The sequence below is a fragment of the Sarcophilus harrisii genome, chromosome 4, assembly GCF_902635505.1.
Source record: "Sarcophilus harrisii chromosome 4, mSarHar1.11, whole genome shotgun sequence".
Classification (NCBI taxonomy): domain Eukaryota; kingdom Metazoa; phylum Chordata; class Mammalia; order Dasyuromorphia; family Dasyuridae; genus Sarcophilus; species Sarcophilus harrisii.
Window position 1 is genome coordinate 463,673,875 of NC_045429.1, and position 7,944 is coordinate 463,681,818.

Consider the following 7,944-nt stretch of genomic DNA (forward strand, 5'->3'; position numbering starts at 1 on the left):
ATATGTGGGATTGCTCAGCCCCTCCCTTTGGATTTTCCAAACACTACCTTTGTTATTTGGATTTCCATGGGATGCCCCATTTCTCAGCCGAATCCTTGATAAACAGTCTCATTCACATCCTGTGAGAAATAGGGCTGTCAGCTGAGGGACAAAGAATTGGTAGTTTTAAAAAACTGCACCAACTTGGAGGGTGCCTTCTGTGAGGAAAGAGTTTTCTAATTCCTCCTTCTCAGAGCCATCCCACCCTCTGTGGGCATCCAGGACTGTCTTGGGCCATGCCATCTAGCAAGACATTCTACTGGAGCAGAAACCTCCTTCCTTCACTGGCCAGAACCAGGGATTTGCCTCTGTCTCACTAAGTATGTTTACAATGGATCAGGTGATGGTGAGGGCAGTGCATGAATATCCGCAGTCATTGCTACTGCTGCTCCTCCTATTACTTCTCTTTCCATTAGACCAGACCTGGGACTCTGTTGGCACTAAGCACTCCTGATGAGGGATCTCTCTCCAACATTGAAGATCAACTGCTGCCCCTTCAGTCCATGGGAGATGTTTAATTAGGACTCCTAAGATTTTTAGGTGGCTTCCTCAGAGTCCCACGGCTGAAGGTGTCTGAGATGGCACTTGAACCTGAGTCTTCTTACTCGCAGGGGTTCTCAAACTACAGCCCGTGGGCCAGAGGTGGCAGCTGAGGACATTTATCTCCCTCACCCAGAGCTATGAAGTTTCTTGTTTTTACTATAGTCCGGCCTCCAACAGTCTGAGGGACAGTGAACTGGCCCCCTATTTGAAAACTTGGAGGACCCCTGCTCTACAGCATTCTCTACTTGAATGGGATGCTTTATCTGCCAACTCTTTGCATGCCCACAATGTTCCCTCTTTACATCTTTACCTCTTGGAATCCTGAGTTTACTTAAATACTCAGTTCAAATGCAGAAAGCCTTTTGTAGTGATCCCTCCACACCTTCCCAGTGCTTGAAGCTTCCCTCTGAGATTACTCTCTATACACTGGTTTTTTTTTTTTTACATGTTGAACTCTTTAGAATAGAGACTGTGTTTTGATCCTTCTAACTCTAGTATTTAGCACATAGTAAGCACTTAATAATGGTCATTGACTTACTTTCTGGTTCTATAGGTTTTGTATATATCTTTAATTGTCCATTTTGTCTTCTCCTTTAGAATGGAAGCTCTGTGAGGTCAGGGATAGTTGTACTTTTTGTCTTTCTATTTCTAGAGTCAATCACAGTACTCAACATACAGCATGTTTATGGAATGGTTTTTAAAAAAGATTGGACTGGAGAGGATCTGGGGTTCCTTCCAGCTAAATCCAACTCCCTGTGAACCTAGGATGACAAGAGCTATGCTCTATTACCTCAAATTACATTTTATTTGCAAGAATGAAAAAAAAGTTTTTTTGTAAAGCCTTGCCTATGTGTCAAACCCTATGCCAATTAAGAAAAAATAAGAAATCTTAAATTTCTGTTCTGGAGGGGAAAATCCCCCCACTTCCATGGGATTCTCTGATCTTCACTTACAAAATTATAAGACAGGAGGGTTCCCTCTTTTCTCCCTCTGAGGATCTACATTTAGCTCTAGATTCTCACAAGTCCCCTGATCTTACTCGGCTGAGGTAGAGATACAGAATGAACAATGTGTAATACACAAATCTGTTTCCAATAATAATAATAATACCTGGCCTCTATGAAGTCCTTTAAATAAAACATGCCCAGCCACTATCTCATCAGCACCTCTTAAACACCATGTGAAGTAATTCTACAAATACATTCATCCCTACTAGATGGAAGTGGAAAGAAGGGCTAATGGGAGGGGGTGTCAAATGACTTGTACAAGGTCACGGGGAGGGGGGCAGACTTCAAACCCAGTTCTCTGCTGGTTCTAGGCTTCCTGATCTGAACACTGTACCTCATGGCTTTTGAAATAAAGGTATCCTTTTTGATTACATGAAATTTAAAAGTTTTGCCCACCAAAAAATCAATGTATCCTGAATTAGAAGAAAAATAGGAAACCAGGGGCATGTTTGTATCAAGTTTCTTAGATAAAGATTCATTTCTCAAATATATAGGTAGATGAATCAAACATATATGAGAGCCATTTCCCAACTGATAAATGATCAAAGGATATGAACTAAGTGTTTTCGGGAAGGAAAATCAAAACTGTTTCTAGTCATTTGAAAAAAATGCTATAACTATAGGAAATCCACAAGTTTTGAGGGTGATAATGTTCCTAGAAAACTAGGCAGAAGTAATAAATATGAATACAGATGTATTGAACTTATGGGAAATAATGAGTTAGGTTCCTATGACCACCAAAAGCTATAATTTTCAATAGATATTCCTGAAAATATACCTTTCTACATAGTTTTTACATAAAAAATTAATTCTAAAAATATGCATTTTTCCTAAGACAGTAATCATGAAATTACTTATAAAATGCATTACACCAAATAAAATTGGTAACATGCAAAACAGTTTTCTCTCTCTAGTAATTCCCAAAATTCTGTGATCTTTTGAACTAAAATATCAATAAAAACTAATTGACTTCAAAAATACTCTTCTACACCATAAATGCTGTACAGAAAATGAAATTCTTTCAAATTTTTTACTGCAAGCTGAAATATTAAAATTGAAGCTTAAATACTTTAGGCACATAATGAGAAGACAAGACTCATTGGAAAAGACTGATGTTGGGAAAGATTCAAAGCAAAAGGAAAAGGAGATAGCAGGAAATGAGATGGATAGATAGTGTCACAGAAACAATGAACAGAAGTTTGACCAGACTATGAGAGATAGGGGAGAATAGAAGGATTTGGCCTGCATCATCCATGGAGTTATGAGGACTTGGACACAACTGAATAACTGAATAACAACGATCTTCTTATCTTCCACTATTTCAGATGGCAGTATGAGATAATTGTTCCTTCATCACATACTTGAGAAATTACTTTAGCACATTCTGCAAGGAATTCATGAATCTTTTGTGACAAATGTCCTCCTTTCTGCTGACATAATGAATCATCAATTTGTTAAAACCAAACTTTTGACAATGGGGACAGCAGATACTTTTAATTTCTCACTAAGCTACATCATTTTCTTCTTTACATACTTGAACTTAGAACTCAAAGGACTTGCACTTAATAAATTGCTCTCCAGAATGGTTGGACCAGTTCATAACTCCACCAACAATGCATTAGGTATACCAATTTTCCTACATCTTTTCCAATCATCATTTTCCTTTTTTGTCATATTAGCCAACCAGATAGGTGTGAGGTAGTACTTCAGAGTTGTTTTAATGTACATCTGTCTAAAGAAAAGTGATTTAGAAAGTTTTTCATATATCTATAGATAGTTTTGATTCTTCATCTGAAAACTGCCTATTCATATCCTTTGACCATTTATCAATTGGGAAATAGCTTGTATTCTTATAAATTTGACTCAATTTTCTCTATATTTGAGAAATGAGGCCTTTATCAAAGACACTTATAGATGGTTTCCCAGTTTTCTGCTTTCCTTCTAATCTTAGTTGCATTGGTTTTGTTCCCCCCCCCAAAAAAAAAACTTTCTAATTTAACATAATGAAAATGATCTATTTTACATTTCATAATGCTCTGTATCTCTTGTTTGGTTATGAATTCTTCTCTTCTCCATAGAGCTGATGGTAGACTATTCCTTGCTCTTCTAATTTACTTATGATGTCGACCTTTATGTCTAAATCATGCACCCATTTACAGTGTGAGATGTTGGTTTAGATCTAGTTTGTGTCCTGTTGTTTTCCAATTTTCCCAGTAGCTTTTGTCAAATACTAAATTCTTATTCCCAAAGGTAGTTTCTTTGAGTTTATCAAATACTAAGTTAATATGGTCTTTGGTTACTGTGCCTTGTGTGCCTAATATATTCCACTGATGTACCACTCTGTTTCTTAGCCAGTACCAAAGAGTTTTCATAATTACTGCTTTATAATACAATTTGAAATCTGGTCTTGCTAGTTTGCCTTCTTTTGTATTTTTTCCCTTGATATCCTTGAGCTTCTTCCAGATTAATTTGGTTGTTATTTATTCTAGCTCTATAATTTGATTTTCATGTCATTGAATAAGTAAATTATTTTAAGCAGAATTGTCTTTTTATCATATTGGCTTGGCTTATCATAAACAATTGATTTTTCCAGTTGTTTGGATATGATAAAAAGCGTTTTGTAATTGTGTCCACATAGTTACTGGATTTGTCTTGGCAGGTAGACTACCAAGGACTTTATATTGTCTAGATTTATTTTAAATGGAATTTCTCTTTTTACCTCTTGCTGCTGGACTTTGTTGGTAATATATAGAAATACTGATGATTTATATGGGTTTAGTTTGTATACTGCAGCTTTGCTAAATTATTAACTTTTTAATAATTTCATGTAGTTTGGGGCAGTGCAGTGGATTGAACACTGGTCCTGGAGTCAGGAGGATCTGAGTTCAAATCTAGTCTCAAACATTTAACACTTCCTATCTGTGTAACCCTGGGCAAGTCACTTAACCCCAATTACCTCAACAACAACAAAAAGAAAGAGAAAAAAAAATCTTCATGTAGTTTTTTAGTTGATTCTCTAGGATTTTCTAAGTATAATACCATATCGTCTACAAAGAGTGATAGTTTTTGTTTCCTCATGCTCTATTCGAATTTAATTTGTTTTCCTCTTCTTATGGCAATAGCTTACACTTCTAAAAGAATGTTAAATAATAGAGGTGATAATGAAGCATCCTTGCTTCACCCCAATTGTATTGGCAGGCTCTAGCTCATTCCTATTTCAAATAATGTCTGCTGGTGGTTTTAGATAAATATTACTTACCATTTTATGATAAGCTCCATTTATTCCTATGCTCTTATGTTTTCAATATGATTAGATATTTTGTTAAAGATTTTTTCTACATTTATTAAGATAATCATATGATTGGTTGATTTTGTTACTGATATAGTCAATTAGGTTCATAGTTTTCATAATATTGAACCAAACCTGCATTCCTGGCATAAATCCTACCTTGTGATATATTGCTGTAATTGCCTGGACAGGATTTCATTCAAAAAATTTGCATTAATATTCATTAGGAAAATTGTTTTTATAATTTTCTTTTTCTGTTTTGGCTTTTCCTAGTTTGAGTATCAGTAAACTATTCATGTCATAAAATAAATTTGGTAGGATTCCTTCTTCACCTATTGTTTCAAAGAGTTTATATAGTTTTGGAATTATTTGTTCTTAAAATGGTATAATTCATTTGTGAACTCATCTAGCCATAGGGATTTGGGATTCTGGTTTTTGATCTATTCTGCTCTGACCCTAAAATGCATACTTCCAGTTTATGAGAGAGTTCATCCCCCTCACATTCACAGTTATGATTACTATTTGTGCGTTTCCCTCTATCTTATTCTTTCTCCTGGTTTTCCTCTCTCTTCTTTTACCTTCTCCAGCTTTACTTTTGAAAATAAGAGTCAAAGCAAATAATCTCTATCACCACCTCTCTCCCTGACACACACATGCATGCCCACATACACCACATGTGCATTCACATATACATTCATTAACACAGAGAGACATAACGTGTGAATATAAATAAAAAAGATGATGGGAAATCTACTCTGGTTCTTTTTTTTCTGGGAGGGCAGAGTTTTGTAGCAGCAATGGCAGTTTTCTCTCTTCTCTGTATTCAGCAGAAGCTGATGAAGGTCTAAAATGAGCCCTTCTCTCTATTTTCATTTGTAAGTAACCCCACCCTCCCTCTCCAGCATTTGCTCCAAGGGCCCTCTTATTTAAGCAATGAGGGTCTGGGAAGACCATGCCTACTAAACAGCAGCTGACAAAGACATTTGGGGCTAAGGATGATCCAAAGCACCTCACAGTGCCCTATGCCGGGTCAGTGCCTGGAGATGGTGGTAAATCACAGAATGCCATAAACTCAGAGCAGGAAGAGTCCTCAGACTGGCCAGTCTGACCCCCTCCTTTGATAGAAGAATTCAGAAAGGGGAAAGGACTTTCATAAGATCCCATAGCTACCAAATGGAGGAGCCGGAATTCAAAGGCAGCTCCTCTGACTCCAAATTCAGGTTTCTGAAGCTCCCAGTACAATTTCTCATGCTCTTGGATCATGGTCCCCACCCAGGAAGACTTTGATGCAAGAAGAGTGTTCACACCATTGCAAAGCTGTAGTTCAGAGTCACAGAGGGAATTGGAATGAAAGGAGAAACTACTATGTGCAGAAACACCAGCAGATCTTCAAGTCTCTGCCCAACCCCTCTGGGGAAGGTCCAGTAGCCCAACTCGAGCTGTAGTCCAGCTAGTAGGGGAGTCCCCTCTCATTGCTGACTTTCTTCTGATGCTCTCTGTGGTTCTTCTTCAATCTTCCACCTTTTCAAGCCTCTAGAGCAACATCCTAGGGTCCTCCAACCTTCTGGACCAGGCCCAGCTCCCCATAATATTACCTCTTCACTTTGGGTTCCTGGTTTCTGGAGAAAGAGCCCCTCTTCCTGACCTCAGGCAGGCAGAGGAAGGCCCCACCTTGCCCTCATCAAAGGACTCCTGGGATGATTCTTGGGTGCAGTAGTGGCTGGTCTGGCATCTCCTCTGGGTCTTCTCTTTCCCTTCAGTTTCCCTTTTGTCAGAGGAATAATTAGACTAAATAGTTTCAACCTTTTTTCACTGATGAAGTTTGCTGAAAAAGATCAAGGCATAATGGGGAGCTTCCAGGACAGAATCCTCCCCTGCTTGGTGGGGTGAGGTGGAAGTGGGGAATAGGTCTTCTTGGATTGGGATCAAGGCCTAGAACCCTTCCACACCCATGACCATCCCTGGTTCACTTGATCATTGCCCTAGTCCACCAGGCCAGAATGGGCAACATTTCTATTAGGGGACCAGCTCCTCAGAGGTCAGCACCCTCCCTACCCCAGAGCTTCCCCAGAGCTGCAGCCATCAGGACTTCCCTCCCACAACCAAGGTCTGGTCTCAGACTTGTAAAGACTCATCAAAAAGGTCTATCAGAAAGCCCCCCAATAAGTGTCTTAGTTTTATCTTGCCCCAGCTCCAATCCACTGTCTAGGTGCTATCCCACAACAGCATAGAATTGTTGCTCTCCTACTCCAGGGGATAAAGCGTGAATCTTCCAGATTGATTAACCGTTGGTCTCCACGATTACTCTGAGTATTTTCCCACCCAAATTGTGCCAATCTGAAGGGGAAGAAGTCAAGTCTCCAGACCTTCTCTAGCTCCAAGAGTATTTTCTTTCTAGCAGAACTTCAGTCATAGGATGCTGTAGTCTGTCTGTGAGACCGTCTGGACTCTGTGGGAGGGAAAGCTCTCCAGAGAGGAAAGCGCATCCTTCTCATCATCTCCAGTGAGGAAGCCTCAGCCACAGGCTGGGGCCATAAGCCTGGAGAATTATGTTGTTCCTGGGGACAAAAGGAGCTCATCAGAGATGGGAAGAAAGTTGCTCTGATGGTGTGAACTTGGGTGCAAAGGCTCAGCATCTCTGTGGGGTGAAATGATCTGCTCTTTGTCTGCTAAATGTTGTAGGCCTGGATGCTTCCCAGAGGGACCTGGAAACTCTTGCACTTTTCCTCAGCAGGGCTAGAGCTGAATCAGTTTCTGAGGCTCTCTGAAGAAACCCTGAGTGGGGGCAAGAGACAAATGGCATCGGTAAGAAGTCCCCCACGAGTGAACATGGTCTGTGTGAGCGTGGTAGGGCTGGGGCCTAGGCTCGCACCCCATTATCAGCTCTGCTATTCCTTTTAAAACCTCCTCTGAAAGCATTCACATGGTACCAGTGCTGCCTTCTCTGACATTGTTGCTCCATGCAGGGAACAAGGAAGGGAATGAAAAGCAGCCCCAGCTGCTTCTTATCAGGATGAGTCACCCACCTTCCTCCCGGCCGATATTTCATTTCTCGCGTAGACACAA